Consider the following 20,552-nt stretch of genomic DNA (forward strand, 5'->3'; position numbering starts at 1 on the left):
AATGTGTAACGTAACCGGTGCTCAGGTAAAGCGCTCCAATACCTTCAAGTCGAGTTTGCGGTATATCAAATCTGCACAAAAAATATGGAACAGTTGTGAATAACTGCTGAGAGGATAATCAAAAGTTCATGGCCTGTGGTAAAAGTAAGGAGACTATGTATTCTTGTGGAATTATTTACAGACTGCTGGAATTCCAAGATAGCATCTCACAAGTGACCCAGTGCCTCCATATGTATGGTTGACAGTGGCATCGGCAAAAATTATTACAAATCAGAGCTAATTGCATGCTCCTATGCACTGGATTTACTTCGGTATGGAACCAACAGGCCAAGAAAACGAGGTGGTAATACAGTGAAACTTCAATTTATCATGTAGAAAAATTGTCCCTGAGCTGGCACACATGGAGTCAGGCAGATCTGAGGTACTTCACGGAGCGATGGTAATGTTCTCCCCCCCCCCCCCTTTGGGCATGATTTTCTCTAAATTCGATTGAATCCAGGTGAGTAGAATTAAAATAGCTTATGCCAGCAACTACCCCAAGCTGTTTCAGAATAATGTTTCTATTTAGTACAACATATTTGCCCCAGGAGGCGTAGTGTGGGGTAAACTAGAGTTTGTTTGTAGGTAAATTGCCTGTGCGAGCTGCTTGCTGCGTCACTACTTCTGGAGGCTTGCTATTGGTGGTATGAGAGATGCCTGTTGATAAATCGGGTCATCTGCATCAGGTGCCGATACTGAAAAAGCATTGTGGTTCGAACAGCCAGTTACTTAGAGAACTCAACCATTGAGCTGAATATTGCAGCAGATGCTTAGAAACTCCATTTCCAATCATATTATTCCACCCAGGACACTATAGAGCCCACAGGGGAAATCTCGCCAACTGATGTGGGGAACGCCTTTGAAGACAATCTAGGGTTCACCCTGACCGAAGTCTTTAGGGCAATTGGGAAGCTTCCTCTGGTCTCGACAAGATTCCCGGGGACCTATTTCGGGAGCAGCCCAATATCTGGGGCCCATATTTATGTGTAATATTTGATGCCATTCTAAATGGCATGAAAATCCCAGATACCTGTTCAGGGGCAAAATGTTCCCAGTATATAAGAAGGGATCTCCCCTCCTGCCCATCAACTGCAGGCCAATTTTCCTGATTGATATATCCCAGAATCTGTTTGCCTGGATTCTTCTGGAGCGCCTCCAGTCCTGGGTGGATGAGTGTGAGATTCTGAGTCCGAACCAGACAGGTTTCTGCAAAACACATTCTACCATCAACCACATTTTCAGGCTCCAATTATTATATTGAAAGATGGTGACTATAGAGGGTCGGAGCCTCTATTTGATCTTCATTGACCTTAAATCAGCCTTTGATATGGTGCCCCGTGACAAACTTTGAGCAGTTCTAGAGCAACTGGATATTCTGCCCTACTTGCTCTCTTTGATCAAGTGATTGCATACTGGAAACTTTGCTCAGGTGAGATTTGGGAAACATGGAGAACTGACCCCACGGTTCTCAGTGAACAGGGGTGTAAGGCAAAGGTGTGTTTTGGCCTCCACTCTGTTCTGTCTTTTTATTAATGCCCTGGTGGACCAACTATATGAGGTATCCAACACGATGCCCCAAAGCTCGCCCGTGGCAAGGTGACAGCAATGATGTTTGCGGATGACACCTTGTTACTATCTAAGTTGCTCATGGGCATACAAAGGTCCCTTGACAGCTTCTCTCTATTCTGCAAAAACAGGGGCCTAGAGATTAATACACTAAAAACCAAGTAGATGGTATTTAATCCTAGTAAAACATCTTGCCCTAATCCTACCCTAAATGGTATCCAGCTAGAGAGGGTAGCTGTCTTCCATTACCTGGGTGTAAAACTGAGGCAAACCTTCGGCTGGGGCCCACAGAATGAATGAATGAATGAAGCGTGATTTACATAGCGCTACTTAGCCCAACGGGCGTCAAGAAAAGGCAGGCCTAAGGTTAGCACAGATGGCAGGGGGATTAGCCAAACTGTATAGAAACTCCACATCTAGACAACCGGGCCCAGTGACTGAGATATACAAAGTCCAAATCAGGAGTGCTGTAATGTACGGGGCAGAACTTTGGGGACACCTCCCTGTAAGTGGATTGGACAAAACCGAGAACAAGTTTATGAGGCAGCTCTTGGGCCTGCCGCAAGGCATCCCTCTCATAAACCTACGTATGGACCTTGGGAGAAGACCCATAGATTAGGAGATTGGACTGCGACCTCTAACTTTTTGGCGTAGGCTATGGGCGACCCCCGGGCTAATAGCCTACCAATCGGAACTCAAAGCGATTATGGGGCTCCCACGTTTGGGCTAACTACCCTGGTTCACACACATAAAATATCTGTGCCGTAGACTAGGCCGGCCGAACCTATGGACCCACCCTGAGGAAGTGTCACTGACAATATCACAGCTTGAACTAGTCAAAACTTATAGACAGTTCAGATTTGGCCGAAATTCAAGGGAGTACAAAACCAGGCCGCTTAACCCCTGACTTCTTTAATTTTAAAGACCAGTATTCATTTGAACCCGTCCTTGATGAGGTACATCCGTTCATAGCAAGGAAACTCTATGTACAATTTAGATTGGGTTGCTTACCGGTCCACGCATTTACAAAGAACGGGTCAAAAGCTTCCCCTGTTAGCTGTCCTGCCTGCAACAGCCAACAAGAGACCCCCATTCATGTTTTCTTCTTTTGCCCAGAATATGATGTACCTAGGAGTTACTGGCTTTTACCATTATGTCTGAACCTGGGGTACAGACAGTCACGGGAGACCTTTAAGTCTTGAGAGCCGACACTCACCCCGATTGTAAGTAAGTAAGTAATTTTATTTAGCATAGTTACTTAAAACCATTGCCATACAAAAACAGAGTAAAAGAAGTTTTTTTTTTAAAACTACATGCTTAATAAAACCAATAAAACACAATCACAGTTCCTTGATTCATTTAGGCACAAAATTTCATCCTGTTAGGTTAGTCTTTTAAAATTTTGATTCAGTTTTGTTTTATAAAATATTGTTGTTTTCCCGGTATCCTCATTTTTCTCTTTAAGTCAGCCGTGACGATGGGTGCTGTTATGTTTTGTCAGACTATATCGAAACCTTTAAAGATTAGTTTTTGGCATATTCTTTTCCACTACCTTCATAAATTTCACAAAACTACAGTTCAGCTGGGGGTCCTGGGATGCAAAACAGGCAAGAACTGCATTCCTTCGTGTGCGTATCCCTCGTCGATTGAAGTGATGTTTCAGCAAATATTTCTGTTCATCCAGCAGTTTCTCGCAGGAACATAGCAGGTGCAACAAGTCCTCTTGCGCTAGGCCGCATAACCGACAGAGGGAGCCTGCTTTGACTTTTAGCCAGCGTGGAAAATTTTGAATGCAGGGTAGCAAGCCCAACCTATACTTTAAGAAACACATTTTAACGGGTTTGGCATAACCCACACCAAAGTAGCTCTGTGGTGCTTTTGTTGAGTAAGAGTTCAGGGTCATCCAGCCATGCGTTCTTTTTGAAAGGGCTGCCTTATCTTGAACCCACAATAATTGTTTGATGGATTTCTTGACCAGATTTCTAAATGTTGTATGATTTGCTGGGGTGTCCCAAAGCTGCTTTAATCCCGTATTTGCCAGGCTGCTCGTAAGGTACTTGGCTGCTGCTGAGGATGGATGTTCCTCTAGCTCCGTCCATAGGTGCTCGTTTATAGTTCCTTGTTTGGATTTCCTCACTTTGTCCCAGGCTGAAATATAGGCCCCCTGTCTTGCCAGGAGCTGTTGTTGGATTCCAAACTCTAGCCTGATTTGTGCTGGTGAGGTTCGCTTGGGCAGGCTAAAAATAATTCTGTAGGCAGCTATAATTGTATTGTCAAGGATCTTAGCGTCTCTGCCTCTAAGTACCTCGCTCCTGTAGGTAATTGTAGGCAGAGGTTTGGCACGAATTACTTGTGCCAGAGGTAAAAGAGAGGGACCAGAGAGTTTGCTGTTTAGTGTTTTTAAAGAGATTGCCAGAGCGAGCCCTTTTCCTCTGATACTCGTTCTCTGGGCGGTAAACTGCCCGCTGTTATCAATCTTTACTCCTAAATATTTATACATTGGCGTGTCTTCAATTTGTGTGTTGTTCCAGAACCACAATTTAGATTTTCTTTTGTTCTTACTGATGGTCATCAACTGAGTTTTCTCCACATTTATTGTCAGGTCGTTTGCTTTTGAGTAGCTGTGTGTTGCATTCACAAGATGTTGAAGCCCCACCTTTGTGTGGCTTATTAAGACTATATCGTCTGCATATAGAAGACAGGGTAGTTGGAGCCCTCCTAATTTAGGAGCGTGGGAATTGCAGATGTTTAAGATCGGTACAAGGTCGCCTAAGAACAGGTTGAAGAGAGTGGGGGCCAGGACACAGCCTTGTTTGAAGCCCTTGTTGGTCTGTATACGCCTTGACAGAACTGAACCATCCCCCACTTTTATCTGTACCCAGGTCTCTGTATGAAGGTTGATCAGCAGATCCAGCAGAGGTCTCGATATCCCCCAGCCATTCAGTTTTGACCATAAAATATTCTGATTTATATGATCAAAGGCGGCCTTATAGTCTATAAAACAAAAATGGATGGGCATTTTATTTGATTCTGCCTTATCTATGAGCATACCCATTGTTAAAATATTGGTCATTGTGCCTACTGATTTGGCAAAGCCTGTCTGGTTGACCGGAATTTGGGAATTCTCTGCGGCCCATGCCAACAACTTCTCCAGGAGTATGCCTGCAAAATACTTTGCCTCATTATCAATTAAGGCCAACAATCGATAATTTTGAGGGGAAGCCTTGTCTCCTGGCTTGAAAATTGGAGAGATGATAGAGCCCTTCCAGGAGCCTGGCAGGATGTTGTAATGTCTTATCTCCAAAAAAAGAGGTTCGAGAGCTGCTGCCCAGCCTTTCACGTCTTGTTTGTAGAGGATTGGCGGGATTCCATTTGGTCCTGGAGCTCCCTCACTTCTTCCTTTCTTAATTTGTCGCTGGATAGTGTTTTGTAAGTTCAGCAAATCATCATTTGAAATCAATTTCTGACCATCTTGGACGCTAATGTGCATTTGGGGTGATTGTACTTTGAATTTTTTGCAAGTGTCCATCTCACAGTCCGGTATTAACGCCTTGTTGTTTCCCGTGGCCTGATTAAAGTGGGTTCCAAGATAACTTACCCATGTTTCTTCTGTGATATTAGATGAAACCCCATTATGCGTAGGTCTTATGAAGGAGTTTATGGTTTTCCAGAACCTTGCCCCATTGTTCCGTTTGTTATCAGAGTGAAGTCTTGCCCACAAATAATCCTCCATGTATTTATTAGCTTCCCAGTTTTTTCAATGTTACTTTTAATTTCCGTAACTGGTCATGCTTCACTATATCCATGGGTTTCTGTTGAAGTTCTTTCATCGTACGGTAAATTGATGTTTTTGTGCCTCCGATTTTTACTTCATACTCTCGAGTAAATTTTCTCGAGCTGCCGTATCCTGATTTTGCCTGTGGCTTGGGTCTTGTAGCATAGATGGACATGGCTTTTGTAAATTGTTCCCATTTAACAATTTCGCTTGATCCAGTGCGAGCCCCAAAATGCTGTTTTGCCCTTTCTATTAGAGTTTCATCAGTTGCTGCCGAGTATTTGATTTGTTTTTAATTAATGGTATGGACCGACTCTTTTGGTTCGTTGGATAGCTCAAATTTGGGCTTCGCGGTTTCAAGAGTAATTTCTTGAGGGGAATGGTCGCTGTCTGTACTTTTACCTATCCGAAAAGAGGTTGTGTAATGAAATAATGGTAGTGAGATGAAAGTGTAGTCTAATATGCTACTTGCTCTTGTTGAGTGAAATGTTGAGGCCGGAGGTTTGTCTCCGGCAAACCTTCCATTTAGAGCCCTGATGTTGAAATGTTCCAATTTCTCTAGAGTCTGATTGCCTAGTTTTGTTTGTTTAGATATTTGCGACCACCCTTGTGGTGGAATGTCCCAAATTGAGTTTTGAATTAGGATTTCGTCTTCTTGCGTGATGCCCATGAGGTTAAGATTGAAGTCCCCAGTGAGCATGACATTTGTTGTAGGTCTTTCCCTTATGCACTCCTCCATGTAGTTGCATAGGAGTGAAATTGGTATCAGCATTACCTGTTTTTAGTTGCGCCAAAGGAAAGTTTACTGCCAGCGAGGCTGTAGAAGACCAACTTCTTTTACCGTGAGGGTGCTTGTGGCTGATACATATATTGCTAGGCCGCCTTCGCAATCACTCAGAAAATACAAGCCGAAGCCGAGACTTTCAAAAATTGGGGGATAATAATAGAACCATACACAAAGCCAAGATATCCGGAAATAATAATTCCGGTGGCAAAGGTGGAGGACCAGGTCATCGCAAAAAGCCCCAGAACTTCTGTTCTCAGAGGAGCGGCAGGGCCAGGTGGAACAAGCATTGACCAACAAACCGGCATCACTCGACGGATCGGAGATGGAAAAACATCACCAACTGGATTGTCAGACTTAAGATGGATAGCCAGAACAATAAATAACAACAAATGACAAACCATCCCAATGGACAAACCGGTGGAGAAGTGTGGCTCAAGTGGTTGGAGCGGCAGACCCTGATCCAGAGGTCTGGCCCGGACCAGGGTTCAATTCCCTGCCTCGGCGGGTCTTGGGCTCAAATTTCCCCGGACCTGACAATTTTTGCCTCTGTGCCTATTCCAATCATGGAGTCCCACTCTGTAACTCTGGGCAATAGCTTGCTTAATCTCCACAAGGGCCCCTCGCGGCGGGATGCCTGGCTTTCACCTTGGGGATGCCCAGAAATGGGTTATCGCGCCAGGGAATACCAGGACGGGTTCCCTAAGCAAGCGCCGGGAAACTCACTGTGGGTAGCTGTGCGCTATATAAGCTCAAATACATTTACATTTACATCCCAAAGTCAAGTGAGTGCAATGGTGACCTACTACGTATATGTTCATGGAACATCAACGGCCTAGCCTCCAAAATATCTGATTCAGAGTTTATGGACTACATTAGAACGTTCAACGTAGTGGCTCGACAAGAGACATGGCTTGTAGATCCCCTGCATCTTCAGGGATACTTATGCTTCTTTACCAGTGCAAAAAGGATAGTCACCCCGATTGTTTTTGCTGTGTCCTGTTTTCTAAACTCCATGTGACACAGGGGCCGTAAGTTTTTTAACTAAATCCTGCACATGATAATTGTTCCTCTGCCATTTCCTATTATCTTGATTTTACCAACAAATGAAATCACTGTTTAATTTGTTTTTTAAAACTTTAAAAATCTTTTTAATTGTTATAAATTATTTTAACTCATTGTATATGGCTTTATCCTGTAACGGCCATTGTTGTTTGTATTGTTCAAGCTAGCCTTGTATGTATTTTATGTTTTTGCTTTTATGGTCTACAAATAGAAATAAAGCTTGGAATGGTAATGGAAAAAGCATCCTGATGTGGGTGGCGAAAGGGGAGATTCCCCTACCTCGGCACTACCCTCTATGTGGACTAGCATGTTTGCTGAGTTGCGAATAAACAGGGGTTACATTTTAATATCTCTAGAAGGATGTTTGACTGAAGACGGGAGAGTGACCACCAAACCGGCTAGATGGGTATTGCTGGGAACAACCTCTGAGGCAGGATTTAGACAAGGAAGAGGTATGGGGCAGTCAAAGTCACGCTTACCCCTTGCCTTTCTAAGCCTTTTGAGTTCCTTCTTCATTTGGGGCAATTCTGTAGAAGCTGTTGATTCAGGCAGAGAGACACTATTAATTAATCGTGAGTTGGGAGAGGCAACACAGAGGGTGCGCTCTCTTGTAGTTGTGGTGTCTAGCAGGTCAGTACCAGGTACACACACTCAGAATCAGAGTTAAAGACGGTAATTGGGTCACTACAAAAAGGACCAGCTTTAGGGCAGTGAAACTGGTGCGGCCGCACTGGGCGCTGACCTGTGGAGGGGGGTGCAGACCTCAGAGGGTGTGCTGTGTTTAGCAATAACTTATGATTGGAGAGATGAGGGGCACTTTTGCCGGGTGGTATTGAGAGAATCCAGAGGAGGAGGTCATGGGGTGGGGGGCGCCAAAAATTATTGTTGCACCGCGTGCCACCAGCACTGACGCGGCTCTGCTTGCAATCTGTGGATTAGATGCTGTGAGACATACAAGAACCATACTGGGGCCTGTAATGTTTCAAGGCACTACAGATAAACAAGTCAAAGAAGGGGGCGCTGAGGAAATCCAGTCAAGTCGAGTGTCCCACTTTTCGGGTACTTGAGCTGTGGTAATCAGTGTTGAGCGGTACATATACAGGGGGCCATGGTTGGCATGGACGTTTCCTTGTGCAGCACTAGGAGGCCCCTGAGAGTCACCTACTAAGGGGCAGGACACAAAGTTCTCTGAATTCTTGTCCTCCCGACCAGAGGAATAGTTATTAGAAGGCAAGTAATAATCTGTGATCCTAGGGGCTTAGGTAATGGTGATTTCAAGAGAGATATACACGTGTTGATGGGTCTGGTGGCTCGGTGAACTAATGCATCCACCTCCAAGGTCCTGTGTTTGACCTCATGGTCACAGGTTCAAATCCCGGCGGGTCCACTCAGCTTTTCATCCAACTGAGGTTGATAAAATGAGGACCATTGAGTTGGGTAACAATAAACATCTGTTATTAAGTGCCAAGATGCCTCTGGGTGAACGTGCGCTTTACAAATACTTATGTTATGTACAATCTGGTGAGGATGGCATTTGCGAGCTTGTGGTTTCTCTGCCCTCAGTTATAGTAGACACATCTCACTTGGCAGGCTGCTTGGGGGCTTTATTCCCACCCCCTTCTTGTTGGTTGTCTGCCGGCCTGCCCCTGTGTTCTCACTGAACTCATGGTGGAATAGGTTAATACAGACTATTTGTAATGTTCCAGTGCAAGAGACGAGATCTGGCAGACAATGCTTGATGTAATGTAACTGCAAGTTAATTATAGTATTTACATTCAGTATTTAAGGATAAGCAACCTTAAAGCTAAAGGCCGGTGCCCTGGGTCTTGCTCTAGCGCTGCCACACACCCCTAGTAAGAGTCACTTAGTAGAGCATAGCGGGGCCCGAGCACACTACACATGTTCTCCCAGATTGCAGCAATTAAAAGTTGAAATACTTTGTTTACCCTTCCCTATCTGACCCTGCACCTGTGCTGCATTGTACAGCACACATACAAGTTAGGAAAAGTTTTAAATTATGTCTAGGCATATTATTTTGCATCTGTTTTTGTGCAGGCATAAGAGTTCCTACAAGACCCGTTAATTATCTGTATGATAAACTCTGCACCCTTTCATTTTATTCAAGGCAATGATAGCAGGTCACATCTGCTGATACTTACTGGAGGAAAACTGCCTAATTACTTTGATATGCATCACTCGGTGTGGTAGTCACATATTTCTGCTTGTCATGCCCCTTTTCTGAGTTTGAAATCTGAGTAAGAGGTAGATATCGGGCTATGTAATACTCACACAAGTGAAAGTTGCTTATCTAGAGAAAGTGCCTTCCAGATCACTTTAAAGAGACCTCAAGCGTTACCACAATTCCCATAAAGAAAATGTGTTTCAATATACGTTTTGGCTTAATTTAGAGCCAGATTGTTATCAGTTACCAACCTCTGAAAGCTGCTTTATCCTTTCATCTTGACCCACAATCCTGTTTTATTAAGTTGGAGGTCAAACCAGGGGAAAGAAGGAGATAAGACCCTGGATTTTATAGGGTCATTGAAAGGGATACAGTTCATCACACTAACAGCATTTCTAAGTCATCCTCAAATGACTCCTTAAAATTAGCAAGTAGAATCTTTACCAGAGTAATTTGCTCATTCAGCCTTTATGAAGATATTTGACCAGTGTTTTTCACCTGGGAAAGGGTACAGTATTTAAACAGATTTTGTATAGGGTATCAGCAGTTGAAATGTTATCTGTTAGTGGTCAAACCAAATACAATGCAACGCCCATTACGGGGAGAAATATCAGCATTTCTTTTCAAAAATAGCATCAAGGATGTACTACTTGCAATAGCTGAACATGTTCAACAATTGGCTAAAACCTATATATTTAAAGAGGTAGGGGGCTTTCCGTTGCTTCAAGTAAAATATTAAAATTCCTGTAGATGACTACATAATCAACAGATCTTCAATCATGATTAGTAGTAGTTGTAGATTGTTCAAATCGTCCTTGGGCATAGTAACAGAGAAGTCAAGTAGATGCAAATTAGGATAATCTAAAAAGCAATTAGGGGGTATTCATAAGTAAGAATTGAATTAATGCGCCGTATTGTAAGGAAATGCCTCTTTTTGCTTGTTCCCTCCATATTTTTGAACTGATGTTTCTGGGTTTTCGACTCTGAGAGTGGACAGAATCCTGCTAACCAAACCTCATTACTGATTTAAAAGTCCCTAATATATGGTACACAGGGCACGTATGACAGTATCCACCCAGGGCCGAAGCACTGTTTGTGCCACAGTGAGTGTGACAAAGGACAAAATGGCTCCCAGCTTGCCACTGCAGACTGGAGGAGCAGTGTGGACACTGCTAGTTCGACTTTGTTATTACAATCAATGGCAAAGCCACTACTCCCTTGACCCTATAATTAAGTCTCCCCTAAAGAAGGCCCTATGGCAGAGAGCTATATATTAAACAGGAAAGATATTTTTCATATGTCCTAACACCAACACTTTGAAACTGTTGTTTTGGAGGAAAAAGTTAGTAGTCCTGTTGGCTAATACAGGGTTACCAGCTGGCACCCCGGCCTGGCTAACTTGTGAATGGCAATACCTAACTGGGTACTCTAAAGTATCAAATTAATTAATAAAGTGAACAGGACCTGATGCCCAGTTCGAATTTTCTATCATAATTAAACTCCTGCAACTTTTAGAAAGTTGCCACTCTGTGCCCAAATTGGGGAGCACAGAGCCACATCCCATTCAAGAGGAAGGGGTATCAGGGAAAAATTATGTTTAAAAACATATTTCTTTATCAGCATTTTACATATCACAGCATCAGATCACATATATGTCAATAGATAGATCAGCATTGAAGTTCACATCAAAGACATCAACGTGAAAAGAAATTAGTGGGCTATGCATAAACTGAGATCATGTTCATGGAAATGCTTTGTTCTAAATGATACAGTGAATTTATTGACCAGTGTTGTTCCACTTATTTAGGGTGTTGCCAAAAATATAAAGTTACAATTATGATAACTAAAACTATTAAACAGCAGAGTTATGATAACTAAAACTATTAAACGCCAGAGTAGGTCCTTGCAGGCAGCAGCTGAAGCACAATAACATAATCGCAGTACAAGAAACGTTTATTACAGGGACACCAATGTGTGAGATTACCGGAAGACCATGGGACATAGAACAACTGGCTCAGAGGTCCCTAGTAAATCAGGGAGGGACAAGACAGACCTCCCATGATTCCCAGGGGAGCTACAGCCAGGGCAACAAATAAAGGGAACTATGGTGCAAGGTTATGTCATTTGTAAAGGAGCTTGAGCACATATGTATCCCCTAGTGGAGCAGCTCCAGCACATCCTCTAATAAGCAGATTATGAGACATGGTATCCGCCTCTGTCAATGGCCATTCATATACAAATCAGAGGCAACAATCCACTGAGAGGCGCTGTGCTGCCTTCCAAGACATTGCTACCAGGCGCCTAAATAGGGCCATGGCCAGGTCTGCCAGTTTAATGTAGAAGTTGTTGCATTTCATACATGTAGCAATCCCTAGCAGTCACAATAGAGAATCGGGAGACAACCACACAGCATTCACTGTTGAGATGTTTTCCATTACCTGCACCCACACTTGTGCTAGCGCAAGACAATCCCACACCATATGCAAAAAGGTGGCATATGGGTGTCTACAACATGGGCACAGCAGGGCCACATCTGGAAACTTGTTATGGAGCTGGTGTGGTGTAAGGTAGGGTTGATGCAGGTAACTGAACAGCATAAACTTCAGGCGGGCATTTTGAGAGACCCACCACTTGCTCTAGGGCCATCCCCACTGTTTCACAGTCTGTGCCGCCCCGAAACACTCCTCCCACCGAGATTTACTGTGCTGTGTATGGTCCCTATCAGTAGCTTCCACAGCAGAGTAGAGCATAGTGACCACCCTATACCCACCCCATGCATTATAATGCATTGTAGGTCATTTTTATGGAGCCATGCTTCCTGATGTGCCACCACCCAGATGCTCTGGGTTTCTAGGACCAATGCATTATAAGGCAGGAAAAGACCAGCTCCTAGCCCATATGTGTCTTGCAAGTCCAGAAAGCAGTGCAGGGCACCATCCTCTTATAAATTACCTACTTGGGTCACCCCTGTCTCTAGTCACGGAGTCGAGCCATGTGCCACTAGCAAGGCGTTCATCCCAGGTAAGCTTCACAGCGGTAACCATGGGGTGTAAGGCATTCACCTGTGCCTGGGCTGGATATATCTATTTCAGCAAAGTTTAGCTATAGGCTATAGCCTGCCCATTTCCCTGGGCAGGCCTGCTGATGTCTGCAATCAGTCCAAAACACCAATGTCACCCATCGCCATCCAAACTGCCCTAATTTCCTCCACTTATATCCCCAACCAGCCACTGTAATTGTGCTGCTGCAAAATATACCTTGAGATCAGGTGCACCCAGACCTCCCTCCCGCAGTGGCCGATTAAGTATTTGAATAGATGCCCTTTTCGGAGCAGCACCACATATCAGATCAGGAATCAACCCCCTCAGTTCTTCAAAGAAGGATCTAGTCAGTACTACTGGTATTGCAGCAAAACAGTACACAAGCCATGGAAGAACTGTAATCTTGGTTATTACAGCCCATCCCATAGGTGACAAGGAGAAATGTGTAAAGAAAAAACCCAGGGACTGATGTCTGGGCCCTACCATGGTTGTCAACAAGAAACATTTTGGCTGCCTGATTCACTCTGACACCAAGGTATTGGAAGGTCTCAAACCTCCAAGGCAATCACCTGGGCTCCAGCCCCACCAGTAACATTGCACTCCACACTATATTAGGGTGAAGATACAGGATTTTCCCCAATTAATTCCGAGGCCTGTGATATCGCCAAAATGTTTTAGCAGGTCATATAAGGACTTTCTTATTTTATACCCACCGGCGTAGAATTACCATTTATTGGAAAAAAGTCACTAAAATAATTCTGCAAACTACTCAAGTAGCTATGAAACAAACCACTACCAAATAATGAAACCATATATATAAGATTATAAAGGCATATTGTGGTTACGTTAAATAAAGTAACCCAAGACATATAAACACACAAAAGACTTATCAGAGGTTATTACACAAGGAAACACAATGAAATTACAGTACATGAATACAAACAATTTGTTGTAATTAAAGGAAGTCCTTGAGTCAGGTATATAGAACACGCTGGTTTTAATTAAGCTTAGTTTCAAGTTCAGTTTCAAGTAAATAAGTGAAGATGACAAAAGCACCACAGGAGCAGCCTCCCTGCTGCTCAGCCTGCATCCACCAACTGCCACTCCACACAACTCCAGACCCCCAGGCATCCCATGGCATCACACACATCCAACTTTCAAAACATCATCAAGTACACAAGCACTCACTCTGGCTGAGCAATAGGGAAGAGACAAGTAAGTTATAACACAATTATACATATAAATCACATTACAATTGCGTGCAGCTCAGGCCTACTACGAATGTAAATCTTACTTGTAGCCATGGTATCTTATGTGCAAAGTGGAAGCGCATCAGGAGCCCTCACCATGGTAACCGAACGGGGCGAGAAACACGCTCACTAGTTAGATTGTCGTATCTCTGAACATGTGTCATCAATGGTAATAGGTACTCCCTCTGGAAAAGTAGGCAGCCTCATTCTGAACACATAAACATTAGATGTGCGTACTCCACTTGAAAAGGGGGCATGTTAGGGAATGTTACGTCCAATGAATTCAAATAAAGTAAAAGCATTCAGGCGTAAGCTCGGTTGTGTAAACAATTGTGTTTACCTGTGATTATGAAATGCTACCTATTGTTCTTGAAAGATTTATGAGATTATGCATGTTTGATTGTACAATACCGAACCATAGATACACAGTGTACTATCCATCAATGACCATGTACTATCATATGATTCCATATAGTGACCCAAATCATTTTAAGCCACATATTTAATAACACGATTGATTTTAAGATATATAACAGGTTTACTGCAAGTATGCTTACGCCAGAATGCATTTGCATTATTTTAATTCAATGGACGTAAGGTTCCCTTATGTGCTCCCTTTTCAAATGGAGAACTCACGCCTAATGTTTTTGTGTTCAGATGAGGCTGCCTACTCTTCCAGAGGGTGTACCTATTACCATTGATGACACATGTACAGGGATATGACAATCCAGCTAGTAAGCACGTTTCGACAGCCGTTCGGTTACCATGATGAGGGGTCCAGAAGCGCTGCCACTTCATGCACTAGTTACCATTGCTACATGTAAGATTTACACGCGCATGCCGTCAGCGCCATAACGTTGGTTTTCTTTATTTCAGTATGATCGCCCCTCCATGGTTAGAGGATGTTTCTACATCGTTGACTATAAGACTTTTGACGAGCCAGCCCCTTCCACGTCTTCAGGCGCCCGAAGGTAAGCATAGCGTAACCTACTATTATCCGTTAGTTAGATTGGCTAAATCATCGAACTTATGGTTCTCCTTTTCTGTTTCATCTTTCCTTTTGGGGCCCTTGAATGATAAGGTGGATCGATGGATTTGTTTCCCTCCTTGGTCATACAGCAGTGTGATTACACGCTTTCTGGTAAGCTGAAGTCAAGGCCTAGCAACAAAGACTCTTAGGTCTGAGACATAGTTTCTTTTTTCTTTTTTCTACAGAGTTTGGTCGGTCCTTAAGAGAGTCCCTAGGATTTGTGGGATTCGAAACGCGTAGACCATTTGGTCTGCCTGGTTGCCAAGTTGCTCATTTAATATCTGCAATACTTGTGGCAATTATACACCTAATTTTTGATATAAAGAATTTAAGTACTTTGTTTATTAGTTTAGAAGGTGTATGTACAACCAACAAAAGTTAATTTCTATATTACGGCAGACCAAGTGCTCTGTCATCCGGTGGTTTAATTCCTTGTTTGTTTGAGCATTGTACAGGATGAATGTGTGAGGTGTGTTTGTGACATGATTGGAGTAGTGTGTATGAAAGTATACCTGTGAATTCTGTGCACCTTTTTCTGTGTCCATTTTTGATTAATATATTTATGTACAATATTTTGTGTATTTTAATGTTTTGGAATTCTTAAGAAATCAAAAATAAGATTTTTTAAATAAAAAGCATTAGATACACTGTACGGTGGTCAATGTATCTTGGTTGGACTTAGTCATTGATCAGTGTATCAGTACTGGCATTCTCCCTTGTTATTACACCCCTACAAAGGGGCATATGTCAGTAGGAGTTTGCGATTCACAAACGCCGGAATTTGCAGAATTCCAGCGTTTGCGAATCAAAAACAGCCTTTTGGTATGTAGGTGGCACTTAGCAAAATAAGAAATCGCAAAAATTGCGATTCCTTATTTTGCTCAAGCGTTTAAGGAATCGCAAAATTGCGATTCCTCAAATGCTTGAGCAAAATAAGGAATCACAATTTTTGCGATTAGCAAACCCCGGAATTCGCAGAATTCCGGCGTTTGGGAATCACAAACGGCCTTTTGGTATGTAGGTGGCACTTAGCAAAATAGGGAATTGCATTTTTTTTTGCATGTTCTTTTGGCCTGTCCTTGTCCATGTAGCTCCAATTTTACAAGGGGAGCGAACACGTCAAGGGAAAAAAAGTTTGAGATTTTGTGTTTGGAAACTTTCCTGATGTCCTACTGCTATGGCTTGGTTTGTTGCTGTGTAAACAGGGTGATGGGATGTGCATGGGGTAAGGTGAAGGCGAGACCCAGAGAGATCCTTTTCTTGGTCCATTCTATCCTAGACCTCTCTGGCCAGACTACTAGATGAGTGCCAATTGTATGAGCCTGCCTATTTTGGTACCAGCACCTGACCCCCTGAGAACCGTGTCCTTAGGATACAAAGAATGCATCAAGGGACAATACTGCAAGTATACACTGTGTGACACTCTGCTCCACTCTATGACACTCCATGGTATAACACACCACCCCAGTCTATGGCACGCCACACCACTCTATCACATGCCACTTCACTCTACACCACTCCACTCTATGCCCTTCCACTCTTAGACACTGTACAACACTGTACAACATGGCACTCTATCATGTCAATTTACTCAACACCACTTCACTCTACAACACTCTACTCCACTGAATGACCCTACAGTCTATGGCACGCCACACCACTCCACTCTATCACATGCCACTTCACTCTACACCACTCCACTCTTAGTCCTTCCACTCTTAGACACTGTACAACACTGTACAACATGCCACTCTATCATGTCAATTTACTCAACACCACTTCACTCTACAACACTCTACTCCACTGAATGACCTTACAGTTTATGCCACACCCCTCTAAGACACGCCACTCCACTCCACAACACTCCAATTCACTCTACAATACTTGACACCACTCCACTCTACAACACACAACTCCACTCTATGATATGCCACTCCACTCAACTTCTCTCCACTGTAAGGCACGGTACAACGCACCAATCTATGACACCCCACTCCACTCCACTCTACCACACACCACTACACACTACACCACTCTGCTTCACTCTCATGACAATGTGCAACATACGACTCCACTGTACTCTATGACACTGTATGGCACCCCACTGTCAGCCACTCAATTGTTTGCCACTCCACTCCACTCCACTCAAAGCCACTCCACTATATGTCACTCCATTCAACCTCACAACACTTGCACCACAACACTGCATGCCATGGTTCTCTAGGCCATAGCATTCCATGACACTCTACTCTATGGCACCCCACTCTACAACACTGTATTCCACTATTCAGCACTTTTTGGCACTCTAAATAACTCCTTCTATGCCACCTCATGACACTTAATCCACTCTACTCTATGACATGCTACTCCAAGATACTCCACTACTCCACTGTACACCACTCTACTCTATTTCAATCTGTACCACTCCACTCTATCACACTCTATGCCTCTCCACTCTACTGCACTCCATGGCACTTTATTCCACTCTACGCCATAACACTCTATGACACTCCAATCTAGGACACTTTAGTCCACTATTCACCACTTTATGGCACTCCATACAACTCCTTCTCTGCCACTCCACACCACTTAATCCACTCTACTCTATTATGTGACTCCACTCTTCACCACTACTCCACTGTGTACCATTCCACTCTACACCACTGTGTGCCCCTCCACTCTCCCACAATATATGCCACTCCATTCTAACACATTCTACGACACTCTACTCCACTCTATGCCATATTTATATTACTGTATAACAATCTACTCCACTTCATGCGACTCCACTTCTCTTCATTCCACTCTACCAGACTCCACTCTACAACACTCCATTGTATGAAACTACACTCTACAAAACTCCACTCTGCAACACTCTCATTGACTCTACTTTACAACACTTAAGTCAATGACACTCCACTCTACTACACTCTATCCCATTCCACTCTACAACAATCTACTTGACAACACTCCAGTCATCGCAACTCCACTACGACATGCCACTCTGCTCTATGACATGCCTCTCCACTCTATGACATGCCACTAAACTCTACACTACCCCACTCTAAGCCTCTCTACTCTAAGGAATTTTGACACCCCACTCTATGTCGCACCATTTCACAGTACTCTAGGACACACAACTCCACTGTATGCCCCTCCACTATACTCCACTCCATTCCACTCCAGTCCACTCCAAGCCACTCCACTCTATGCCAGTCTGCTCTACGCTACTGCTCTCTATGTCATGACACTCTACACCACAACACCCTGCATCATGATACTGAATCTCATTGCACTCTACAACGAGATACTCTACGACACTCCACTCTGCCACTCCAATTTATGCCACACCACTCTAATCCACTCTACGACACTCCAATTTCCTCCGGGGTACAACACTCCACTTAATGCCACTCCACTCTACAAAACTTTACTTGTAGGAAAGTGCATCTTTTTTTAAATGCTCACCCCCACTTTTTGCCTGGTATTTGGTCTGATTTTGACTGTTCTCCAGTGCCAGATATCTTTCCCAAAAACTGTGCATTTGCTTGGCTCTCACTACCTTGTTCAAAATGACCACAGGCCTCTCAGATGACTAATACAAATGAAAGTTGAAAACACCAAACTGTTGAGGTTGCTCCTCTCCCTGCAGGGTATGGACTTTACAGTGGAACACAAGCCTGGTACTGACCATGCCAATGCAGATGGCCTTTCCAGGTTTTTCTACTTAGAAGATGGAGACTATCTTGGGAAAGGTTAGTCACGTTCTGTTTTATTTGGGGTTGGGGTGTAGAAAAGAGTCTCTTATTGACATGGTCACCTCCACCGTTTGCATGGTATTTGATGTGATGTTGACTGGAAGTGCATTGAGATCCTGCTAACCAGGTCCCCAGTGCCAGACCTCTTTCCCAAAACTATACAATTGTACCCCCATTTGCAATACCTAGAGCAACCTCTGTAATGTCCCAGTAAATGTTACCAAAGGTACCTAGGACCTGATGTACCAAAGAGGGCTCTTAAGGGCTGCAGCACCTATTATGCCACCCTAAGGGACCCCTCACCAAAATCATGCAGACTGCCATTGCAGGCTGCATGTATTGGTGAAGACAAAAGTGAAAACGCGACAAGTCACACACCCTCTGTCATGTCCCCTAACACTGCATGTAATATCTGTACATAATCCCTACAACAGGCCTTATAGCCCTAAGGCTGAGTGCATTATATTACATGTGTGGGCATAACTGCATGAGCAGATACGCCCCTATGCTGGTCAGTTCAAATAATGCTAGTACATGTGCTGAACACTGGTAATCATGAACGCGTCAATTGAACTATGGATGTTTGGTATCAAATATCACGTATCAAGAAACCCACACTGATTCTGGTACTGGATTTATTAATACATATACCCAAAGGTGCCCCCTGAAAATCTACCAACCAATGGTTTGCTAACAGAGTGGTCTTAGCCAGCCTGCCACCACACATTAGTTTCTGACACCCAAGGGTAAGGACCTTTGCTCTCAGGAGGTCAGGAACAAAACCTGCTTGGGAAAATGGTGTTTACACCCCCTCCCTACAGGATGACCTGTGAATTAGCATTCCAAGAGCCTGCCATCTTTGGTATTTGAATCTGGATTTCCTCACAAAGGAGGATGTCAACCCTTCTTGACCAGAACCCATTTGCATCAGGATAGGCATGGAAATTAGGTAATCAGAAAAGTATCACCCCTAAGGTGCATTACCTGAAATAGATATGATTCTTCAGAGACTGCCTCCTTTTGTGATGGCAAACTAAGAAACTCTGGGAAAGGCTTAAACCCACAGGAAGTAGTCATATAGGGGCATTGTGATCTCCATAGTGAGCAGCCCATTGGCTACTAGGATACACTACCCCAACACCCCTAAATCCAGTACTTTAAGAAGGCCCTGGCGCCAGATAATCAGACTCTGATAACGAAAAGAAGAAGAAGGACTGAAGAGCCAATTGAAAGAAAGAACTATGGAAGAAGCAACAGACTTGGCACTAACCCTGCCAGCCTGTCTGCTGTGCACCAGACGATTAGGCAAAGTCGACTCACTCTGCAAGCTACTGTGCCTCCAAAAGTCTAGGAGGACTGCCACCACTTCTGCGTGGAACCAGGAACTCCTGCGGCAAAGTTGAGCTTTTCCTCTGCACCTTGCAGCAATCCAAGACATCAGAGAGAAGTCCAGATCACCAAAAACCTGACACCGGAAAGCACCACTGCACCCATCATTCCGAGCCTGGGTTGAAGTGGACCAATGGTGCTAGCAAGGTTCTCCAGCCCTCCAGAGACCAAGCCTACCTTGCACTTGCCCACTGTCGACTTCCCGCCACCACCTGCAAGGTCTGTTTGTAGGCCCCCTCCATCACAACCACTCCCAGTAACGAAAACTCGATGTCTAAGGACACCTCTGCATTCGTTAAGCCTGGCCTGTGAAGAAGAGAACTAAAGGTGTCCCCATGTCCCTGAGCATCATGAGAGCTGAGCTCACTTATTGGTTCAGCCTGAAAAAACTCCCAGTCCAAATCTGCAGCCTCTTTTCAACCAGACTGATCTCCATAGACTAACATTGGGCACCCATTGCTGTATTGCACCTTTGCACCTGGCGAATCCCAGTGCCGCCCGCGGTGTGACCTCTTGGTGCTGCCTTGGACTTTGCCCCATACTCACCTTAAGTCCAGAATGATTGATCTTGTAAGCCACTGTACTATACCTGTATGCAGTACTTGTTTTTCCTCCATAGGATAACATGCTGCTTCTGAAAATTGCACTGTGATGACTTTTGAAGGCATGTTCA

The 20,552-nt window shown here is 43.9% G+C and overlaps 1 protein-coding gene across 3 annotated transcripts in view; it reads right to left on the reverse strand.

The window, feature by feature from the left end:
- LOC147692380 (cytochrome P450 2A13-like) overlaps window positions 1–20,552 on the reverse strand; it is a 1,200,227-nt gene that overhangs the window by 372,052 nt on the left and 807,623 nt on the right. The window lies entirely within an intron of this gene.

The sequence above is a fragment of the Lissotriton vulgaris genome, chromosome 9 (assembly GCF_964263255.1).
Source record: "Lissotriton vulgaris chromosome 9, aLisVul1.2, whole genome shotgun sequence".
Lineage (NCBI taxonomy): Eukaryota > Metazoa > Chordata > Amphibia > Caudata > Salamandridae > Lissotriton > Lissotriton vulgaris.